The 23,044-nt window shown below is 32.9% G+C and overlaps 19 non-coding genes across 19 annotated transcripts; 7 read left to right on the top strand and 12 right to left on the bottom strand.

The window, feature by feature from the left end:
- Positions 1–619: 619 nt before the first annotated feature.
- Positions 620–691, bottom strand: TRNAQ-UUG (transfer RNA glutamine (anticodon UUG)). Its single transcript has one exon. It is a non-coding gene; the product is annotated as a tRNA-Gln (tRNA).
- Positions 692–2,280: 1,589 nt separating this feature from the next.
- On the bottom strand, positions 2,281–2,352 carry TRNAQ-UUG (transfer RNA glutamine (anticodon UUG)). Its single transcript has one exon. It is a non-coding gene; the product is annotated as a tRNA-Gln (tRNA).
- A 953-nt stretch (positions 2,353–3,305) lies between these two features.
- On the top strand, positions 3,306–3,379 carry TRNAT-CGU (transfer RNA threonine (anticodon CGU)). The gene has a single exon. It is a non-coding gene; the product is annotated as a tRNA-Thr (tRNA).
- Positions 3,380–3,938: 559 nt separating this feature from the next.
- TRNAQ-UUG (transfer RNA glutamine (anticodon UUG)) lies at positions 3,939–4,010 on the bottom strand. Its single transcript has one exon. It is a non-coding gene; the product is annotated as a tRNA-Gln (tRNA).
- A 1,580-nt stretch (positions 4,011–5,590) lies between these two features.
- TRNAQ-UUG (transfer RNA glutamine (anticodon UUG)) lies at positions 5,591–5,662 on the bottom strand. The gene has a single exon. It is a non-coding gene; the product is annotated as a tRNA-Gln (tRNA).
- A 1,583-nt stretch (positions 5,663–7,245) lies between these two features.
- Positions 7,246–7,317, bottom strand: TRNAQ-UUG (transfer RNA glutamine (anticodon UUG)). The gene has a single exon. It is a non-coding gene; the product is annotated as a tRNA-Gln (tRNA).
- A 947-nt stretch (positions 7,318–8,264) lies between these two features.
- TRNAM-CAU (transfer RNA methionine (anticodon CAU)) lies at positions 8,265–8,338 on the top strand. The gene has a single exon. It is a non-coding gene; the product is annotated as a tRNA-Met (tRNA).
- Positions 8,339–8,897: 559 nt separating this feature from the next.
- TRNAQ-UUG (transfer RNA glutamine (anticodon UUG)) lies at positions 8,898–8,969 on the bottom strand. Its single transcript has one exon. It is a non-coding gene; the product is annotated as a tRNA-Gln (tRNA).
- Positions 8,970–10,559: 1,590 nt separating this feature from the next.
- Positions 10,560–10,631, bottom strand: TRNAQ-UUG (transfer RNA glutamine (anticodon UUG)). Its single transcript has one exon. It is a non-coding gene; the product is annotated as a tRNA-Gln (tRNA).
- A 946-nt stretch (positions 10,632–11,577) lies between these two features.
- On the top strand, positions 11,578–11,651 carry TRNAT-CGU (transfer RNA threonine (anticodon CGU)). The gene has a single exon. It is a non-coding gene; the product is annotated as a tRNA-Thr (tRNA).
- A 554-nt stretch (positions 11,652–12,205) lies between these two features.
- Positions 12,206–12,277, bottom strand: TRNAQ-UUG (transfer RNA glutamine (anticodon UUG)). The gene has a single exon. It is a non-coding gene; the product is annotated as a tRNA-Gln (tRNA).
- A 956-nt stretch (positions 12,278–13,233) lies between these two features.
- On the top strand, positions 13,234–13,307 carry TRNAT-CGU (transfer RNA threonine (anticodon CGU)). Its single transcript has one exon. It is a non-coding gene; the product is annotated as a tRNA-Thr (tRNA).
- Positions 13,308–13,863: 556 nt separating this feature from the next.
- On the bottom strand, positions 13,864–13,935 carry TRNAQ-UUG (transfer RNA glutamine (anticodon UUG)). Its single transcript has one exon. It is a non-coding gene; the product is annotated as a tRNA-Gln (tRNA).
- Positions 13,936–14,891: 956 nt separating this feature from the next.
- Positions 14,892–14,965, top strand: TRNAR-UCU (transfer RNA arginine (anticodon UCU)). Its single transcript has one exon. It is a non-coding gene; the product is annotated as a tRNA-Arg (tRNA).
- A 1,587-nt stretch (positions 14,966–16,552) lies between these two features.
- On the top strand, positions 16,553–16,626 carry TRNAR-CCU (transfer RNA arginine (anticodon CCU)). Its single transcript has one exon. It is a non-coding gene; the product is annotated as a tRNA-Arg (tRNA).
- Positions 16,627–17,184: 558 nt separating this feature from the next.
- On the bottom strand, positions 17,185–17,256 carry TRNAQ-UUG (transfer RNA glutamine (anticodon UUG)). Its single transcript has one exon. It is a non-coding gene; the product is annotated as a tRNA-Gln (tRNA).
- A 1,591-nt stretch (positions 17,257–18,847) lies between these two features.
- Positions 18,848–18,919, bottom strand: TRNAQ-UUG (transfer RNA glutamine (anticodon UUG)). The gene has a single exon. It is a non-coding gene; the product is annotated as a tRNA-Gln (tRNA).
- Positions 18,920–21,535: 2,616 nt separating this feature from the next.
- Positions 21,536–21,609, top strand: TRNAT-CGU (transfer RNA threonine (anticodon CGU)). The gene has a single exon. It is a non-coding gene; the product is annotated as a tRNA-Thr (tRNA).
- Positions 21,610–22,165: 556 nt separating this feature from the next.
- TRNAQ-UUG (transfer RNA glutamine (anticodon UUG)) lies at positions 22,166–22,237 on the bottom strand. Its single transcript has one exon. It is a non-coding gene; the product is annotated as a tRNA-Gln (tRNA).
- Positions 22,238–23,044: the final 807 nt, after the last annotated feature.

The raw sequence follows: 23,044 nt of genomic DNA, 5'->3' as shown, positions 1-23,044 counted from the left end.
GTTGGTTAGAGTGTTGCACTCGTAATGCCAAGGTCATGGATTCGATCCCTGTTTTGGCTACTTGCTTTTCTTGATGGACAAGAATGGAATAAGCTCATCGGTGAAGCATGAATACTTGAAAATATAATAGACACATATATCAGAAAATCTCTTCAAATCCATATCAGAAGCCAGCATGAGTGTCATCCTTTGGCTGATGAAGATTTTTCTCTACATGGCTCATTGACTTTTGTCTCAAATCGAGCAATATGGCATACCTAAGATTTGCAATGGCAAATTAATCAGTTATTATATTGCTGCTCAAACATAGAGGGCACTAGGTGTTACTAGAAGAAGAAGATACGTTCTCCCCTCTCATTAGTGCACACTGAAGTAAAAAAAATTAAAATGGAGAATTTCTAAACACCAGAGCACAAGTAATGGATCTCTGCATTCTTATTGCATCTTTTCTTATTTCCAAATATTTGACATACTTCTGATTTGAAAAGTTTAAAAATGAGTTTAGACAAAGGACACCACTGAAAATGATGGAATTTATATGAATTGAAAATGAAGATTTGCAATACTCATACTTTGAATGAAAATGGAGCTTTAAACAAAAGGAGAAATAATCAACATTAGGTCCCACTGAGATTTGAACTCAGATTACTGGATTCAAAGTCCAGAGTGCTAACCATTACACCATGGAACCCTCAACTTAGCAAAGACTTCCACTGAACTGAGCTCATCTTTTAAATGCAAAGAAAAGAAATTCAATACTTTATATATATGATTTCAAGTTTCTAATAAGCTCAGGGATGCAATAGGTGTTATGTAGAATATTTGTCTAAAACCAATGATAATATATAAAAAGTAACCTATTTTTAAGGAGAAGATAAATACTAGAAACCCAAATGCCTAGGACCAATTTCAGTTGGAGCATCACCCCTTATGTTATCCTAGCATTGAATTGACAGTTTTTCTGTATTGTCATATTTGCCTATCATCCACTTACAATTGTTTCAAGCTTTATAACAGAGGACTGCCTTTTTTATAGACCAAGGATGAAAGTCTCTTGTGAGTTAAGTCTGATTATGACATCACAATTTGTAAATTAAGCTATAGTATGATTACAGAGTGTAGACTGAACAAAAAGTGCTTTCCTATGGATTGAAGTTTGTAATTTCTTAAGCTTTGCATTCCAAAATGTGCTAGCATTCTCTATTTCCAAAGGGCACATTAAGCTACTTCCCCATTATATATTTTTTGTGTTAAAAGTTATTTATACACAACTTGGTAAAACATACTAAATTTAACACATAATGAATTACATCCTGGGATTATCTTTATCAACAATCTGTAAATGGATAAGAAAGATTGTGCATTAGATTTATCAGATTGATTTTGCTTAGAATTGCATTTACTCCTTGTCTAAATTGTCTATTTTTATACTATTATTAGATGCATTCATCTTTGTTGTTGTCCTATCTAATCATTTTTTTTATCTTGCAATGTGGAAAGAAACTGGTGCATTTTTATGATAGCCATGCTTCAAGTGACTCTATGGCTTAAGCTGTTCCTTGAAAAATTAAATGCTATGCAAACAAAATATGTTCTGTGCTTTGAGGTACTTTTGCCTGTTTTGTGTTTGCTTCTTAAAACATCTGTGGACAGTTAGCTCAGTTGGTTAGAGTGTGGCACTCGTAATGCCAAGGTCATGGATTCGATCCCTGTTTTGGCTACTTGCTTTTCTTGATGGACAAGAATGGAATAAGCTCATCGGTGAAGCATGAATACTTGAAAATATAATAGACACATATATCAGAAAATCTCTTCAAATCCATATCAGAAGCCAGCATGAGTGTCATCATTTGGCTGATGAAGATTTTTCTCTACATGGCTCATTGACTTTTGTCTCAAATCGAGCAATATGGCATACCTAAGATTTGCAAGGGCAAATTAATCAGTTATTATATTGCTGCTCAAACATAGAGGGCACTAGGTGTTACTAGAAGAAGAAGATACGTTCTCCCCTCTCATTAGTGCACACTGAAGTAAAAAAAATTAAAATGGAGAATTTCTAAACACGAGAGCACAAGTAATGGATCTCTGCTATCTTATTGCATCTTTTCTTATTTCCAAATATTTGACATACTTCTGATTTGAAAAGTTTAAAAATGAGTTTAGACAAAGGACACCACTGAAAATGATGGAATTTATATGAATTGTAAATGAAGATTTGCAATACTCATACTGTGAATGAAAATGGAGCTTTAAACTAAAGGAGAAATAATCAACATTAGGTCCCACCGAGATTTGAACTCGGATTACTGGATTCAAAGTCCAGAGTGCTAACCATTACACCATGGAACCCTCAACTGAGCAAAGACTTCTACTGAACTGAGCTCATCTTTTAAATGCAAAGAAAAGAAATTCAATACTTTATATATATATATATGATTTCAAGTTTCTAATAAGCTCAGGGATGCAATAGGTGTTATGTAGAATATTTGTCTAAAACCAATGATAATATATAAAAAGTAACCTATTTTTAAGGAGAAGATAAATACTAGAAACCCAAATGCCTAGGACCAATTTCAGTTGGAGCATCACCCCTTATGTTATCCTAGCATTGAATTGACAGTTTTTCTGTATTGTCATATTTGCCTATCATCCACTTACAATTGTTTCAAGCTTTATAACAGAGGACTGCCTTTTTTATAGACCAAGGATGAAAGTCTCTTGTGAGTTAAGTCTGATTATGACATCACAATTTGTAAATTAAGCTATAGTATGATTACAGAGTGTAGACTGAACAAAAAGTGCTTTCCTATGGATTGAAGTTTGTAATTTCTTAAGCTTTGCATTCCAAAATGTGCTAGCATTCTCTATTTCCAAAGGGCACATTAAGCTACTTCCCCATTATATATTTTTTGTGTTAAAAGTTATTTATACACAACTTGGTAAAACATACTAAATTTAACACATAATGAATTACATCCTGGGATTATCTTTATCAACAATCTGTAAATGGATAAGAAAGATTGTGCATTAGATTTATCAGATTGATTTTGCTTAGAATTGCATTTACTCCTTGTCTAAATTGTCTATTTTTATACTATTATTAGATGCATTCATCTTTGTTGTTGTCCTATCTAATCATTTTTTTTATCTTGCAATGTGGAAAGAAACTGGTGCATTTTTATGATACCCATGCTTCAAGTGACTATGGCTTAAGCTGTTTCTTGAAATGCTATGCAAACAAAATATGTTCTGTGCTTTGAGGTACATTTGCCAGTTTTGTGTTTGCTTCTAGTAACATCTGTGGCCAGTTAGCTCAGTTGGTTAGAGCGTGGAGTTCGTAATGCCAAGGTTATGGGTTCGATCCCTGTATTGGCTACTTGCTTTTCTTGATGGACAAGAATGGAATAAGCTCATCGGTGTAGCATGAATACTTGAAAACATAATAGACACATATATCACAAAATCTCTTCAAATCCATATCAGAAGCCAGCATGAGTGTCATCCTTTGGCTGATGAAGATTTTTCTCTACATGGCTCATTGACTTTTGTCTCAAATCGAGCAATATGGCATACCTAAGATTTGCAAGGGCAAATTAATCAGTTATTATATTGCTGCTCAAACATAGAGGGCACTAGGTGTTACTAGAAGAAGAAGATACGTTCTCCCCTCCCATTAGTGCACACTGAAGAAAAAATTAATAAAATGGAGAATTTATAAACACCAAAGCACAAGTAATGGATCTCAGCATTCTTATTGCATCTTTTCTTATTTCCAAATATTTGACATACTTCTGATTTGAAAAGTTTAAAAATGAGTTTAGACAAAGGACACCACTGAAAATGAAGGAATTTATATGTTTTGTAAATGAAGATTTGCAACAATCATACTTTGAATGAAAATGGAGCTTTAAACAAAAGAAGAAATAATCAACATTAGGTCCCACCGAGATTTGAACTCGGATTATTGGATTCAAAGTCCAAAGTGCTATCCATTACACCATGGAACCCTCAACCAAGCAAAGATTTCTACTGAAATGAGCTCATCTTTTAAATGCAAAGAAAAGAAATTCAATACTTTATATATATGATTTCAAGTTTCTAATAAGCTCAGGGATGCAAAAGGTGCTATGTAGAATATTTGTCTAAAACCAATGATAATATATAAAAAGTAACCTATTTTTAAGGAGAAGATAAATACTAGAAACCCAAATGCCTAGGACCAATTTCAGTTGGAGCATCACCCCTTATGTTATCCTAGCATTGAATTGACAGTTTTTCTGTATTGTCATATTTGCCTATCATCCACTTACAATTGTTTCAAACTTTTTAACAGAGGACTGCCTTTTTTTATAGACCAAGGATGAAAGTCTCTTGTGAGTTAAGTCTGATTATGACATCACAATTTGTAAATTAAGCTATAGTATGATTACAGAGTGTAGACTGAACAAAAAGTGCTTTCCTATAGATTGAAGTTTGTATTTTCTTAAGCTTTGCATTCCAAAATGTGCTAGCATTCTCTATTTCCAAAGGGCACATTAAGCTACTTCCCCATTATATATTTTTTGTGTTAAAAGTTATTTATACACAACTTGGTAAAACATACTAAATTTAACACATAATGAATTACATCCTGGGTTTATCTTTATCAACAATCTGTAAATGGATAAGAAAGATTGTGCATTAGATTTATCAGATTGATTTTGCTTAGAATTGCATTTACTCCTTGTCTAAATTGTCTATTTTTATACTATTATTAGATGCATTAATCTTTGTTGTTGTCCCATCTAACCATTTTTTTATTTTGCAATGTGGAAAGAAACTGGAGCATTTTTATGATACCCATGCTTCAAGTGACTATGGCTTAAGCTGTTTCTTGAAATGCTATGCAAACAAAATATGTTCTGTGCTTTGAGGTACATTTGCCAGTTTTGTGTTTGCTTCTAGTAACATCTGTGGCCAGTTAGCTCAGTTGGTTAGAGCGTGGAGTTCGTAATGCCAAGGTCATGGGTTCGATCCCTGTTTTGGCTACTTGCTTTTCTTGATGGACAAGAATGGAATAAGCTCATCGGTGTAGCATGAATACATGAAAACATAATAGACACATATATCACAAAATCTCTTCAAATCCATATCAGAAGCCAGCATGAGTGTCATCCTTTGGCTGATGAAGATTTTTCTCTACATGGCTCATTGACTTTTGTCTCAAATCGAGCAATATGGCATACCTAAGATTTGCAAGGGCAAATTAATCAGTTATTATATTGCTGCTCAAACATAGAGGGCACTAGGTGTTACTAGAAGAAGAAGATACGTTCTCCCCTCTCATTAGTGCACACTGAAGTAAAAAAAATTAAAATGGAGAATTTCTAAACACCAGAGCACAAGTAATGGATCTCTGCATTCTTATTGCATCTTTTCTTATTTCCAAATATTTGACATACTTCTGATTTGAAAAGTTTAAAAATGAGTTTAGACAAAGGACACCACTGAAAATGATGGAATTTATATGAATTGTAAATGAAGATTTGCAATACTCATACTTTGAATGAAAATGGAGCTTTAAACAAAAGGAGAAATAATCAACATTAGGTCCCACCGAAATTTGAACTCAGATTACTGGATTCAAAGTCCAGAGTGCTAACCATTACACCATGGAACCCTCAACTGAGCAAAGACTTCCACTGAACTGAGCTCATCTTTTAAATGCAAAGAAAAGAAATTCAATACTTTATATATATGATTTCAAGTTTCTAATAAGCTCAGGGATGCAATAGGTGTTATGTAGAATATTTGTCTAAAACCAATGATAATATATAAAAAGTAACCTATTTTTAAGGAGAAGATAAATACTAGAAACCCAAATGCCTAGGACCAATTTCAGTTGGAGCACCCTTATGTTATCCTAGCATTGAATTGACAGTTTTTCTGTATTGTCATATTTGCCTATCATCCACTTACAATTGTTTCAAGCTTTATAACAGAGGACTGCCTTTTTTATAGACCAAGGATGAAAGTCTCTTGTGAGTTGTCTGATTATGACATCACAATTTGTAAATTAAGCTATAGTATGATTACAGAGTGTAGACTGAACAAAAAGTGCTTTCCTATGGATTGAAGTTTGTATTTTCTTAAGCTTTGCATTCCAAAATGTGCTAGCATTCTCTATTTCCAAAGGGCACATTAAGCTACTTCTCCATTATATATTTTTTGTGTTAAAAGTTATTTATACACAACTTGGTAAAACATACTAAATTTAACACATAATGAATTACATCCTGGGATTATCTTTATCAACAATCTGTAAATGGATAAGAAAGATTGTGCATTAGATTTATCAGATTGATTTTGCTTAGAATTGCATTTACTCCTTGTATAAATTGTCTATTTTTATACTATTATTAGATGCATTAATCTTTGTTGTTGTCCTATCTAATCATTTTTTTTATTTTGCAATGTGGAAAGAAACTGATGCATTTTTATGATACCCATGCTTCAAGTGACTCTATGGCTTAAGCTGTTCCTTGAAAAATTAAATGCTATGCAAACAAAATATGTTCTGTGCTTTGAGGTACATTTGCCAGTTTTGTGTTTGCTTCTAATAACATCTGTGGCCAGTTAGCTCAGTTGGTTAGAGCGTGGTGCTTGTAATGCCAAGGTCATGGGTTTGATCCCTGTTTTGGCTACTTGCTTTTCTTGATGGACAAGAATGGAATAAGCTCATCGGTGTAGCATGAATACTTGAAAACATAATAGACACATATATCACAAAATCTCTTCAAATCCATATCAGAAGCCAGCATGAGTGTCATCCTTTGGCTGATGAAGATTTTTCTCTACATGGCTCATTGACTTTTGTCTCAAATCGAGCAATATGGCATACCTAAGATTTGCAAGGGCAAATTAATCAGTTATTATATTGCTGCTCAAACATAGAGGTCACTAGGTGTTACTAGAAGAAGAAGATACGTTCTCCCCTCCCATTAGTGCACACTGAAGAAAAAATAAATAAAATGGAGAATTTATAAACACCAGAGCACAAGTAATGGATCTCTGCATTCTTATTGCATCTTTTCTTATTTCCAAATATTTGACATACTACTGATTTGAAAAGTTTAAAAATGAGTTTAGACAAAGGACACCACTGAAAATGATGGAATTTATATGTTTTGTAAATGAAGATTTGCAACAATCATACTTTGAATGAAAATGGAGCTTTAAACAAAAGAAGAAATAATCAACATTAGGTCCCACCGAGATTTGAACTCGGATTATTGGATTCAAAGTCCAAAGTGCTAACCATTACACCATGGAACCCTCAACCAAGCAAAGATTTCTACTGAAATGAGCTCATCTTTTAAATGCAAAGAAAAGAAATTCAATACTTTATATATATGATTTCAAGTTTCTAATAAGCTCAGGGATGCAATAGGTGCTATGTAGAATATTTGTCTAAAACCAATGATAATATATAAAAAGTAACCTATTTTTAAGGAGAAGATAAATACTAGAAACCCAAATGCCTAGGACCAATTTCAGTTGGAGCATCACCCCTTATGTTATCCTAGCATTGAATTGACAGTTTTTCTGTATTGTCATATTTGCATATCAGCCACTTACAATTGTTTCAAGCTTTATAACAGAGAACTGCCTTTTTTTATAGACCAAGGATGAAAGTCTCTTGTGAGTTAAGTCTGATTATGACATCACAATTTGTAAATTAAGCTATAGTATGATTACAGAGTGTAGACTGAACAAAAAGTGCTTTCCTATAGATTGAAGTTTGTATTTTCTTAAGCTTTGCATTCCAAAATGTGCTAGCATTCTCTATTTCCAAAGGGCACATTAAGCTACTTCCCCATTATATATTTTTTGTGTTAAAAGTTATTTATACACAACTTGGTAAAACATACTAAATTTAACACATAATGAATTACATCCTGGGTTTATCTTTATCAACAATCTGTAAATGGATAAGAAAGATTGTGCATTAGATTTATCAGATTGATTTTGCTTAGAATTGCATTTACTCCTTGTCTAAATTGTCTATTTTTATACTATTATTAGATGCATTAATCTTTGTTGTTGTCCCATCTAATCATTTTTTTATTTTGCAATGTGGAAAGAAACTGGAGCATTTTTATGATACCCATGCTTCAAGTGACTATGGCTTAAGCTGTTTCTTGAAATGCTATGCAAACAAAATATGTTCTGTGCTTTGAGGTACATTTGCCAGTTTTGTGTTTGCTTCTAGTAACATCTGTGGCCAGTTAGCTCAGTTGGTTAGAGCGTGGTGCTCATAATCCCACGGTCATGGGTTCGATCCCTGTATTGGCTGCTTGCTTTTCTTGATGGACAAGAATGGAATAAGCTCATCGGTGTAGCATGAATACTTGAAAACATAATAGACACATATATCACAAAATCTCTTCAAATCCATATCAGAAGCCAGCATGAGTGTCATCCTTTGGCTGATGAAGATTTTTCTCTACATGGCTCATTGACTTTTGTCTCAAATCGAGCAATATGGCATACCTAAGATTTGCAAGGGCAAATTAATCAGTTATTATATTGCTGCTCAAACATAGAGGGCACTAGGTGTTACTAGAAGAAGAAGATACGTTCTCCCCTCCCATTAGTGCACACTGAAGAAAAAATAAATAAAATGGAGAATTTATAAACACCAGAGCACAAGTAATGGATCTCTGCATTCTTATTGCATCTTTTCTTATTTCCAAATATTTGACATACTTCTGATTTGAAAAGTTTAAAAATGAGTTTAGACAAAGGACACCACTGAAAATGATGGAATTTATATGTTTTGTAAATGAAGATTTGCAACAATCATACTTTGAATGAAAATGGAGCTTTAAACAAAAGAAGAAATAATCAACATTAGGTCCCACCGAGATTTGAACTCAGATTACTGGATTCAAAGTCCAAAGTGCTAACCATTACACCATGGAACACTCAACTGAGCAAAGACTTCTACTGAAATGAGCTCATCTTTTAAATACAAAGAAAAGAAATTCAATACTTTATATATATGATTTCAAGTTTCTAATAAGCTCAGGGATGCAATAGGTGTTATGTAGAATATTTGTCTAAAACCAATGATAATATATAAAAAGTAACCTATTTTTAAGGAGAAGATAAATACTAGAAACCCAAATGCCTAGGACCAATTTCAGTTGGAGCATCACCCCTTATGTTATCCTAGCATTGAATTGACAGTTTTTCTGTATTGTCATATTTGCCTATCATCCACTTACAATTGTTTCAAGCTTTATAACAGAGGACTGCCTTTTTTATAGACCAATGATGAAAGTCTCTTGTGAGTTAAGTCTGATTATGACATCACAATTTGTAAATTAAGCTATAGTATGATTACAGAGTGTAGACTGAACAAAAAGTGCTTTCCTATGGATTGAAGTTTGTATTTTCTTAAGCTTTGCATTCCAAAATGTGCTAGCATTCTCTATTTCCAAAGGGCACATTAAGCTACTTCCCCATTATATATTTTTTGTGTTAAAAGTTATTTATACACAACTTGGTAAAACATACTAAATTTAACACATAATGAATTACATCCTGGGATTATCTTTATCAACAATCTGTAAATGGATAAGAAAGATTGTGCATTAGATTTATCATATTGATTTTGCTTAGAATTGCATTTACTCCTTGTCTAAATTGTCTATTTTTATACTATTATTAGATGCATTAATCTTTGTTGTTGTCCTATCTAATCATTTTTTTTATTTTGCAATGTGGAAAGAAACTGGTGCATTTTTATGATACCCATGCTTCAAGTGACTCTATGGCTTAAGCTGTTCCTTGAAAAATTAAATGCTATGCAAACAAAATATGTTCTGTGCTTTGAGGTACATTTGCCAGTTTTGTGTTTGCTTCTTAAAACATCTGTGGACAGTTAGCTCAGTTGGTTAGAGCGTGGAGTTCGTAATGCAAAGGTCATGGGTTTGATCCCTGTTTTGGCTACTTGCTTTTCTTGATGGATAAGAATGGAATAAGCTCATCGGTGTAGCATGAATACTTGAAAATATAATAGACACATATATCACAAAATCTCATCAAATCCATATCAGAATCCAGCATGAGTGTCATCCTTTGGCTGATGAAGATTTTTCTCTACATGGCTCATTGACTTTTGTCTCAAATCGAGCAATATGGCATACCTAAGATTTGCAAGGGCAAATTAATCAGTTATTATATTGCTGCTCAAACATAGAGGGCACTAGGTGTTACTAGAAGAAGAAGATACGTTCTCCCCTCCCATTAGTGCACACTGAAGAAAAAAATAAATAAAATGGAGAATTTATAAACACCAGAGCACAAATAATGGATCTCAGCATTCTTATTGCATCTTTTCTTATTTCCAAATATTTGACATACTTCTGATTTGAAAAGTTTAAAAATGAGTTTAGACAAAGGACACCACTGAAAATGATGGAATTTATATGAATTGTAAATGAAGATTTGCAATACTCATACTTTGAATGAAAATGGAGCTTTAAACAAAAGGAGAAATAATCAACATAAGGTCCCACCTAGATTTGAACTAGGATTATTGGATTCAAAGTCCAGAGTGCTAACCATTACACCATGGAACCCTCAACTGAGTAAAGGCTTCCACTGAACTGAGCTCATCTTTTAAATGCAAAGATAAGAAATTCAATACTTTATATATATGATTTCAAGTTTCTAATAAGCTCAGGGATGCAATAGGTGTTATGTAGAATATTTGTCTAAAACCAATGATAATATATAAAAAGTAACCTATTTGTAAGGAGAAGATAAATACTAGAAACCCAAATGCCTAGGACCAATTTCAGTTGGAGCATCACCCCTTATGTTATCCTAGCATTGAATTGACAGTTTTTCTGTATTGTCATATTTGCATATCAGCCACTTACAATTGTTTCAAGCTTTATAACAGAGGACTGCCTTTTTTTATAGACCAAGGATGAAAGTCTCTTGTGAGTTAAGTCTGATTATGACATCACAATTTGTAAATTAAGCTATAGTATGATTACAGAGTGTAGACTGAACAAAAAGTGCTTTCCTATGGATTGAAGTTTGTATTTTCTTAAGCTTTGCATTCCAAAATGTGCTAGCATTCTCTATTTCCAAAGGGCACATTAAGCTACTTCCCCATTATATATTTTTTGTGTTAAAAGTTATTTATACACAACTTGGTAAAACATACTAAATAAAACACATAATGAATTACATCCTGGGTTTATCTTTATCAACAATCTGTAAATGGATAAGAAAGATTGTGCATTAGATTTATCAGATTGATTTTGCTTAGAATTGCATTTACTCCTTGTCTAAATTGTCTATTTTTATACTATTATTAGATGCATTAATCTTTGTTGTTGTCCCATCTAATCATTTTTTATTTTGCAATGTGGATAGAAACTGGAGCATTTTTATGATACCCATGCTTCAAGTGACTATGGCTTAAGCTGTTTCTTGAAATGCTATGCAAACAAAATATGTTCTGTGCTTTGAGGTACATTTGCCAGTTTTGTGTTTGCTTCTAATAACATCTGTGGCCAGTTAGCTCAGTTGGTTAGAGCGTGGCGCTCGTAATCCCATGGTCATGGGTTTGATCCCTGTATTGGCTACTTGCTTTTTTTGATGGACAAGAATGGAATAAGCTCATCGGTGTAGCATGAATACTTGAAAACATAATAGACACATATATCACAAAATCTCTTCAAATCCATATCAGAAGCCAGCATGAGTGTCATCCTTTGGCTGATGAAGATTTTTCTCTACATGGCTCATTGACTTTTGTCTCAAATCGAGCAATATGGCATACCTAAGATTTGCAAGGGCAAATTAATCAGTTATTATATTGCTGCTCAAACATAGAGGGCACTAGGTGTTACTAGAAGAAGAAGATACGTTCTCCCCTCCCATTAGTGCACACTGAAGAAAAAAAAAATTGAGAATTTATAAACACCAGAGCACAAGTAATGGATCTCAGCATTCTTATTGCATCTTTTCTTATTTCCAAATATTTGACATACTTCTGATTTGAAAAGTTTAAAAATGAGTTTAGACAAAGGACACCACTGAAAATGATGGAATTTATATGTTTTGTAAATGAAGATTTGCAACAATCATACTTTGAATGAAAATGGAGCTTTAAACAAAAGAAGAAATAATCAACATTAGGTCCCACCGAGATTTGAACTCGGATTACTGGATTCAAAGTCCAAATTGCTAACCATTACACCATGGAACCCTCGACTGAGCAAAGACTTCTACTGAAGTGAGCTCATCTTTTAAATGCAAAGAAAAGAAATTCAATACTTTATATATATGATTTCAAGTTTCTAATAAGCTCAGGGATGCAATAGGTGTTATGTAGAATATTTGTCTAAAACCAATGATAGTATATAAAAAGTAACCTATTTTTAAGGAGAAGATAAATACTAGAAACCCAAATGCCTAGGACCAATTTCAGTTGGAGCATCACCCCTTATGTTATCCTAGCATTGAATTGACAGTTTTTCTGTATTGTCATATTTGCATATCAGCCGCTTACAATTGTTTCAAGCTTTATAACAGAGGACTGCCTTTTTTTATAGACCAAGGATGAAAGTCTCTTGTGAGTTAAGTCTGATTATGACATCACAATTTGTAAATTAAGCTATAGTATGATTACAGAGTGTAGACTGAACAAAAAGTGCTTTCCTATGGATTGAAGTTTGTATTTTCTTAAGCTTTGCATTCCAAAATGTGCTAGCATTCTCTATTTCCAAAGGGCATGTTAAGCTAATTCCCCATTATATATTTTTTGTGTTAAAAGTTATTTACACACCATGGTAAAACATACTAAATTTAACACATAATGAATTACATCCTGGGATTATCTTTATCAACAATCTGTAAATGGATAATAAAGATTGTGCATTAGATTTATCAGATTGATTTTGCTTAGAATTGCATTTACTCCTTGTCTAAATTGTCTATTTTTATACTATTATTAGATGCATTAATCTTTGTTGTTGTCCTATCTAATCATTTTTATTTATTTTGCAATGTGGAAAGAAACTGGTGCATTTTTATGATACCCATGCTTCAAGTGACTCTATGGCTTAAGCTGTTCCTTGAAAAATTAAATGCTATGCAAACAAAATATGTTCTGTGCTTTGAGGTACATTTGCCAGTTTTGTGTTTGCTTTTAGTAACATCTGTGGCCAGTTAGCTCAGTTGGTTAGAGCGTGGCGCTCGTAATCCCACGGTCATGGGTTCGATCCCTGTATTGGCTACTTGCTTTTCTTGATGGACAAGAATGGAATAAGCTCATCGGTGTAGCATGAATACTTGAAAACATAATGGACACATATATCACAAAATCTCTTCAAATCCATATCAGAAGCCAGCATGAGTGTCATCCTTTGGCTGATGAAGATTTTTCTCTACATGGCTCATTGACTTTTGTCTCAAATCGAGCAATATGGCATACCTAAGATTTGCAAGGGCAAATTAATCAGTTATTATATTGCTGCTCAAACATAGAGGGCACTAGGTGTTACTAGAAGAAGATACGTTCTCCCCTCCCATTAGTGCAGACTGAAGAAAAAATAAATAAAATTGAGAATTTATAAACACCAGAGCACAAGTAATGGATCTCAGCATTCTTATTGCATCTTTTCTTATTTCCAAATATTTGACATACTTCTGATTTGAAAAGTTTAAAAATGAGTTTAGACAAATGACACCACTGAAAATGATGGAATTTATATGTTTTGTAAATGAAGATTTGCAACAATCATACTTTGAATGAAAATGGAGCTTTAAACAAAAGAAGAAATAATCAACATTAGGTCCCACCGAGATTTGAACTCGGATTACTGGATTCAAAGTCCAAATTGCTAACCATTACACCATGGAACCCTCAACTGAGCAATGCCTTCTACTGAAATGAGCTCATCTTTTAAATGCAAAGAAAAGAAATTCAATACTTTATATATATGATTTCAAGTTTCTAATAAGCTCAGGGATGCAATAGGTGTTATGTAGAATATTTGTCTAAAACCAATTATAATATATAAAAAGTAACCTATTTTTAAGGAGAAGATAAATACTAGAAACCCAAATGCCTAGGACCAATTTCAGTTGGAGCATCACCCCTTATGTTATCCTAGCATTGAATTGACAGTTTTTCTGTATTGTCATATTTGCATATCAGCCGCTTACAATTGTTTCAAGCTTTATAACAGAGGACTGCCTTTTTTTATAGACCAAGGATGAAAGTCTCTTGTGAGTTAAGTCTGATTATGACATCACAATTTGTAAATTAAGCTATAGTATGATTACAGAGTGTAGACTGAACAAAAAGTGCTTTCCTATGGATTGAAGTTTGTATTTTCTTAAGCTTTGCATTCCAAAATGTGCTAGCATTCTCTATTTCCAAAGGGCATGTTAAGCTAATTCCCCATTATATATTTTTTGTGTTAAAAGTTATTTACACACCATGGTAAAACATACTAAATTTAACACATAATGAATTACATCCTGGGATTATCTTTATCAACAATCTGTAAATGGATAATAAAGATTGTGCATTAGATTTATCAGATTGATTTTGCTTAGAATTGCATTTACTCCTTGTCTAAAGTGTCTATTTTTATACTATTATTAGATGCATTAATCTTTGTTGTTGTCCTATCTAATCATTTTTTTTTATTTTGCAATGTGGAAAGAAACTGGTGCATTTTTATGATACCCATGCTTCAAGTGACTCTATGGCTTAAGCTGTTCCTTGAAAAATTAAATGCTATGCAAACAAAATATGTTCTGTGCTTTGAGGTACATTTGCCAGTTTTGTGTTTGCTTTTAGTAACATCTGTGGCCAGTTAGCTCAGTTGGTTAGAGCGTGGTGCTTCTAATCCCACGGTCATGGGTTCGATCCCTGTATTGGCTACTTGATTTTCTTGATGGACAAGAATGGAATAAGTTTATCGGTGTAGCATGAATACTTGAAAACATAATAGACACATATATCACAAAATCTCTTCAAATCCATATCAGAAGCCAGCATGAGTGTCATCCTTTGGCTGATGAAGATTTTTCTCTACATGGCTCATTGACTTTTGTCTCAAATCGAGCAATATGGCATACCTAAGATTTGCAAGGGCAAATTAATCAGTTATTATATTGCTGCTCAAACATAGAGGGCACTAGGTGTTACTAGAAGAAGATACGTTCTCCCCTCCCATTAGTGCACACTGAAGAAAAAATAAATAAAATTGAGAATTTCTAAACACCAGAGCACAAGTAATGGATCTCAGCATTCTTATTGCATCTTTTCTTATTTCCAAATATTTGACATACTTCTGATTTGAAAAGTTTAAAAATGAGTTTAGACAAAGGACACCACTGAAAATGATGGAATTTATATGTTTTGTAAATGAAGATTTGCAACAATCATACTTTGAATGAAAATGGAGCTTTAAACAAAAGAAGAAATAATCAACATTAGGTCCCACCGAGATTTTAACTCAGATTACTGGATTCAAAGTCCAAATTGCTAACCATTACACCATGGAACCCTCAACTGAGCAAAGACTTCTACTGAAATTAGCTCATCTTTTAAATGCAAAAAAAAAAGAAATTCAATACTTTATATATATGATTTCAAGTTTCTAATAAGCTCAGGGATGCAATAGGTGTTATGTAGAATATTTGTCTAAAACCAATGATAATATATAAAATGTAACCTATTTTTAAGGAGAAGATAAATACTAGAAACCCAAATGCCTAGGACCAATTTCAGTTGGAGCATCACCCCTTATGTTATCCTAGCATTGAATTGACAGTTTTTCTGTATTGTCATATTTGCATATCAGCCGCTTACAATTGTTTCAAGCTTTATAACAGAGGACTGCCTTTTTTTATAGACCACGGATGAAAGTCTCTTGTGAGTTAAGTCTGATTATGACATCACAATTTGTAAATTAAGCTATAGTATGATTACAGAGTGTAGACTGAACAAAAAGTGCTTTCCTATGGATTGAAGTTTGTATTTTCTTAAGCTTTGCATTCCAAAATGTGCTAGCATTCTCTATTTCCAAAGGGCATGTTAAGCTAATTCCCCATTATATATTTTTTGTGTTAAAAGTTATTTACACACCATGGTAAAACATACTAAATTTAACACATAATGAATTACATCCTGGGATTATCTTTATCAACAATCTGTAAATGGATAATAAAGATTGTGCATTAGATTTATCAGATTGATTTTGCTTAGAATTGCATTTACTCCTTGTCTAAAGTGTCTATTTTTATACTATTATTAGATGCATTAATCTTTGTTGTTGTCCTATCTAATCATTTTTTTTTTATTTTGCAATGTGGAAAGAAACTGGTGCATTTTTATGATACCCATGCTTCAAGTGACTCTATGTCTTAAGCTGTTCCTTGAAAAATTAAATGCTATGCAAACAAAATATGTTCTGTGCTTTGAGGTACATTTGCCAGTTTTGTGTTTGCTTTTAGTAACATCTGTGGCCAGTTAGCTCAGTTGGTTAGAGCGTGGCACTCCTAATCCCACGGTCATGGGTTCGATCCCTGTATTGGCTACTTGCTTTTCTTGATGGACAAGAATGGAATAAGCTTATCGGTGTAGCATGAATACTTGAAAACATAATAGACACATATATCACAAAATCTCTTCAAATCCATATCAGAAGCCAGCATGAGTGTCATCCTTTGGCTGATGAAGATTTTTCTCTACATGGCTCATTGACTTTTGTCTCAAATCGAGCAATATGGCATACCTATGATTTGCAATGGCAAATTAATCAGTTATTATATTGCTGCTCAAACATAGAGGGCACTAGGTGTTACTAGAAGAAGAAGATACGTTCTCCCCTCTCATTAGTGCACACTGAAGTAAAAAAATTAAAATGGAGAATTTCTAAACACCAGAGCACAAGTAATGGATCTCTGCATTCTTATTGCATCTTTTCTTATTTCCAAATATTTGACATACTTCTGATTTGAAAAGTTTAAAAATGAGTTTAGACAAAGGACACCACTGAAAATGATGGAATTTAAATGAATTGTAAATGAAGATTTGCAATACTCATACTTTGAATGAAAATGGAGCTTTAAACAAAAGGAGAAATAATCAACATTAGGTCCCACCGAGATTTGAACTCGGATTATTGGATTCAAAGTCCAGAGTGCTAACCATTACACCATGGAACCCTCAAATGAGCAAAGAATTCCACTTAACTGAGCTCATCTTTTAAATGCAAAGAAAAGAAATTCAATACTTTATATATATGATTTCAAGTTTCTAATAAGCTCAGGGATGCAATAGGTGTTATGTAGAATGTTTGTCTAAAACCAATGATAATATATAAAAAGTAACCTATTTTTAAGGAGACGATAAATACTAGAAACCCAAATGCCTAGGACCAATTTCAGTTGGAGCATCACCCCTTATGTTATCCTAGCATTGAATTGACAGTTTTTCTGTATTGTCATATTTGCCTATCATCCACTTACTATTGTTTCAAGCTTTATAACAGAGGACTGCCTTTTTTATAGACCAAGGATAAAAGTCTCTTGTGAGTTAAGTCTGATTATGACATCACAATTTGTAAATTAAGCTATAGTATGATTACAGAGTGTAGACTGAACAAAAAGTGCTTTCCTATGGATTGAATTTTGTATTTTCTTAAGCTTTGCATTCCAAAAAGTGCTAGCATTCTCTATTTCCAAAGGGCACATTAAGCTACTTCCCCATTATATATTTTTTGTGTTAAAAGTTATTTATACACAACTTGGTAAAACATACTAAATTTAACACATAATGAATTACATCCTGGGATTATCTTTATCAACAATCTGTAAATGGATAAGAAAGATTGTGCATTAGATTTATCAGATTGATTTTGCTTAGAATTGCATTTACTCCTTGTCTAAATTGTTTATTTTTTATACTATTATTAGATGCATTAATCTTTGTTGTTGTCCTATCTAATCATTTTTTTTTATTTTGCAATGTGGAAAGAAACTGGTGCATTTTTATGATACCCATGCTTCAAGTGACTCTATGGCTTAAGCTGTTCCTTGAAAAATTAAATGCTATGCAAACAAAATATGTTCTGTGCTTTGAGGTACATTTGCCAGTTTTGTGTTTGCTTCTAGTAACATCTGTGTCCAGTTAGCTCAGTTGGTTAGAGCATGGTGCTTGTAATGCCAAGGTCATGGGTTTGATCCCTATTTTGGCTACTTGCTTTTCTTGATATACAAGAATGGAATAAGCTCATCGGTGTAGCATGAATACTTGAAAATATAATAGACACATATATCACAAAATCTCTTCAAATCCATATCAGAAGCCAGCATGAGTGTCATCCTTTGGTTGATGAAGATTTTTCTCTACATGGCTCATTGACTTTTGTCTCAAATCGAGCAATATGGCATACCTAAGATTTGCAAGGGCAAATTAATCAGTTATTATATTGCTGCTCAAACATAGAGGGCACTAGGTGTTACTAGAAGAAGAAGATACGTTCTCCCCTCTCATTAGTGCACACTGAAGTAAAAAAAATTAAAATGGAGAATTTCTAAACACCAGAGCACAAGTAATGGATCTCTGCATTCTTATTGCATCTTTTCTTATTTCCAAATATTTGACATACTTCTGATTTGAAAAGTTTAAAAATGAGTTTAGACAAAGGACACCACTGAAAATGATGGAATTTATATGAATTGTACATGAAGATTTGCAATACTCATACTTTGAATGAAAATGAAGCTTTAAACAAAAGGAGAAATAATCAACATTAGGTCCCACCGAGATTTGAACTCGGATTACTGGATTCAAAGTCCAGAGTGTTAACCATTACACCATGGAACCCTCAACTGAACAAATACTTCTACTGAACTGAGCTCATCTTTTAAATGCAAAGAAAAGAAATTCAATACTTTATATATATGATTTCAAGTTTCTAATAAGAACAGGGATGCAATAGGTGTTATGTAGAATATTTGTCTAAAACCAATGATAATATATAAAAAGTAACCTATTTTTAAGGAGAAGATAAATACTAGAAACCCAAATGCCTAGGACCAATTTAAGTTGGAGCATCACCCCTTATGTTATCCTAGCATTGAATTGACAGTTTTTCTGTATTGTCATATTTGCATATCAGCCGCTTACAATTGTTTCAAGCTTTATAACAGAGGACTGCCTTTTTTTATAGACCAAGGATGAAAGTCTCTTGTGAGTTAAGTCTGATTATGACATCACAATTTGTAAATTAAGCTATAGTATGATTACAGAGTGTAGACTGAACAAAAAGTGCTTTCCTATGGATTGAAGTTTGTATTTTCTTAAGCTTTGCATTCCAAAATGTGCTAGCATTCTCTATTTCCAAAGGGCATGTTAAGCTAATTCCCCATTATATATTTTTTGTGTAAAAAGTTATTTACACACCATGGTAAGACATACTAAATTTAACACATAATGAATTACATCCTGGGATTATCTTTATCAACAATCTGTAAATGGATAATAAAGATTGTGCATTAGATTTATCAGATTGATTTTGCTTAGAATTGCATTTACTCCTTGTCTAAATTGTCTATTTTTATACTATTATTAGATGCATTAATCTTTGTTGTTGTCCTATCTAATCATTTTTTTTTATTTTGCAATGTGGAAAGAAACTGGTGCATTTTTATGATACCCATGCTTCAAGTGACTCTATGTCTTAAGCTGTTCCTTGAAAAATTAAATGCTATGCAAACAAAATATGTTCTGTGCTTTGAGGTACATTTGCCAGTTTTGTGTTTGCTTCTAGTAACATCTGTGGCCAGTTAGCTCAGTTGGTTAGAGCGTGGAGTATGTAATGCCAAGGTCATGGGTTCGATCCATGTTTTGGCTACTTGCTTTTCTTGATGGACAAGAATGGAATAAGCTCATCGGAGTAGCATGAATACATGAAAACATAATAGACACATATATCACAAAATCTCTAAAAATCCATATCAGAAGCCAGCATGAGTGTCATCCTTTGGCTGATGAAGATTTTTCTCTACATGGCTCATTGACTTTTGTCTCAAATCGAGCAATATGGCATACCTATGATTTGCAATGGCAAATTAATCAGTTATTATATTGCTGCTCAAACATAGAGGGCACTAGGTGTTACTAGAAGAAGAAGATACGTTCTCCCCTCTCATTAGTGCACACTGAAGTAAAAAAATTAAAATGGAGAATTTCTAAACACCAGAGCACAAGTAATGGATCTCTGCATTCTTATTGCATCTTTTCTTATTTCCAAATATTTGACATACTTCTGATTTGAAAAGTTTTAAAATGAGTTTAGACAAAGGACACCACTGAAAATGATGGAATTTATATGTTTTGTAAATGAAGATTTGCAACAATCATACTTTGAATGAAAATGGAGCTTTAAACAAAAGAAGAAATAATCAACATTAGGTCCCACCGAGATTTTAACTCAGATTACTGGATTCAAAGTCCAAATTGCTAACCATTACACCATGGAACCCTCAACTGAGCAAAGACTTCTACTGAAATGAGCTCATCTTTTAAATGCAAAAAAAAGAAATTCAATACTTTATATATATGATTTCAAGTTTCTAATAAGCTCAGGGATGCAATAGGTGTTATGTAGAATATTTGTCTAAAACCAATGATAATATATAAAAAGTAACCTATTTTTAAGGAGAAGATAAATACTAGAAACCCAAATGCCTAGGACCAATTTCAGTTGGAGCATCACCCCTTATGTTATCCTAGCATTGAATTGACAGTTTTTCTGTATTGTCATATTTGCATATCATCCGCTTACAATTGTTTCAAGCTTTATAACAGAGGACTGCCTTTTTTTATAGACCAAGGATGAAAGTCTCTTGTGAGTTAAGTCTGATTATGACATCACAATTTGTAAATTAAGCTATAGTATGATTACAGAGTGTAGACTGAACAAAAAGTGCTTTCCTATGGATTGAAGTTTGTATTTTCTTAAGCTTTGCATTCCAAAATGTGCTAGCATTCTCTATTTCCAAAGGGCATGTTAAGCTAATTCCCCATTATATATTTTTTGTGTTAAAAGTTATTTACACACCATGGTAAAACATATTAAATTTAACACATAATGAATTACATCCTGGGATTATCTTTATCAACAATCTGTAAATGGATAATAAAGATTGTGCATTAGATTTATCAGATTGATTTTGCTTAGAATTGCATTTACTCCTTGTCTAAATTGTCTATTTTTATACTATTATTAGATGCATTAATCTTTGTTGTTGTCCTATCTAATCATTTTTTTTTATTTTGCAATGTGGAAAGAAACTGGTGCATTTTTATGATACCCATGCTTCAAGTGACTCTATGGCTTAAGCTGTTCCTTGAAAAATTGAATGCTATGCAAACAAAATATGTTCTGTGCTTTGAGGTACATTTGCCAGTTTTGTGTTTGCTTTTAGTAACATCTGTGGCCAGTTAGCTCAGTTGGTTAGAGCGTGGCGCTCGTAATCCCACGGTCATGGGTTCGATCCCTGTATTGGCTACTTGCTTTTCTTGATGGACAAGAATGGAATAAGCTCATCGGTGTAGCATGAATACTTGAAAACCTAATGGACACATATATCACAAAATCTCTTCAAATCCATATCAGAAGCCAGCATGAGTGTCATCCTTTGGCTGATGAAGATTTTTCTCTACATGGCTCATTGACTTTTGTCTCAAATCGAGCAATATGGTATACCTAAGATTTGCAAGGGCAAATTAATCAGTTATTATATTGCTGCTCAAACATAGAGGGCACTAGGTGTTACTAGAAGAAGATACGTTCTCCCCTCCCATTAGTGCACACTGAAGAAAAAATAAATAAAATTGAGAATTTATAAACACCAGAGCACAAGTAATGGATCTCAGCATTCTTATTGCATCTTTTCTTATTTCCAAATATTTGACATACTTCTGATTTGAAAAGTTTAAAAATGAGTTTAGACAAAGGACACCACTGAAAATGATGGAATTTATATGTTTTGTAAATGAAGATTTGCAACAATCATACTTTGAATGAAAATGGAGCTTTAAACAAAAGAAGAAATAATCAACATTAGGTCCCACCGAGATTTGAACTCAGATTACTGGATTCAAAGTCCAAATTGCTAACCATTACACCATGGAACCCTCAACTGAGCAAAGACTTCTACTGAAATGAGCTAATCTTTTAAATGCAAAGAAAAGAAATTCAATACTTTATATATATGATTTCAAGTTTCTAATAAGCTCAGGGATGCAATAGGTGTTATGTAGAATATTTGTCTAAAACCAATGATAATATATAAAAAGTAACCTATTTTTAAGGAGAAGATAAATACTAGAAACCCAAATGCCTAGGACCAATTTCAGTTGGAGCATCACCCCTTATGTTATCCTAGCATTGAATTGACAGTTTTTCTGTATTGTCATATTTGCATATCAGCCGCTTACAATTGTTTCAAGCTTTATAACAGAGGACTGCCTTTTTTTATAGACCAAGGATGAAAGTCTCTTGTGAGTTAAGTCTGATTATGACATCACAATTTGTAAATTAAGCTATAGTATGATTACAGAGTGTAGACTGAACAAAAAGTGCTTTCCTATGGATTGAAGTTTGTATTTTCTTAAGCTTGGCATTCCAAAAAGTGCTAGCATTCTCTATTTCCAAAGGGCATGTTAAGCTAATTCCTCATTATATATTTTTTGTGTTAAAAGTTATTTACACACCATGGTAAGACATACTAAATTTAACACATAATGAATTACATCCTGGGATTATCTTTATCAACAATCTGTAAATGGATAATAAAGATTGTGCATTAGATTTATCAGATTGATTTTGCTTAGAATTGCATTTACTCCTTGTCTAAATTGTCTATTTTTATACTATTATTAGATGCATTAATCTTTGTTGTTGTCCTATCTAATCATTTTTTTTTATTTTGCAATGTGGAA

This window comes from Pseudophryne corroboree, chromosome 11, assembly GCF_028390025.1.
Source record: "Pseudophryne corroboree isolate aPseCor3 chromosome 11, aPseCor3.hap2, whole genome shotgun sequence".
Lineage (NCBI taxonomy): Eukaryota > Metazoa > Chordata > Amphibia > Anura > Myobatrachidae > Pseudophryne > Pseudophryne corroboree.
The sequence above is the reverse complement of the archived record's forward strand: the minus strand, read 5'-3'. Positions and strand labels throughout refer to the sequence as shown.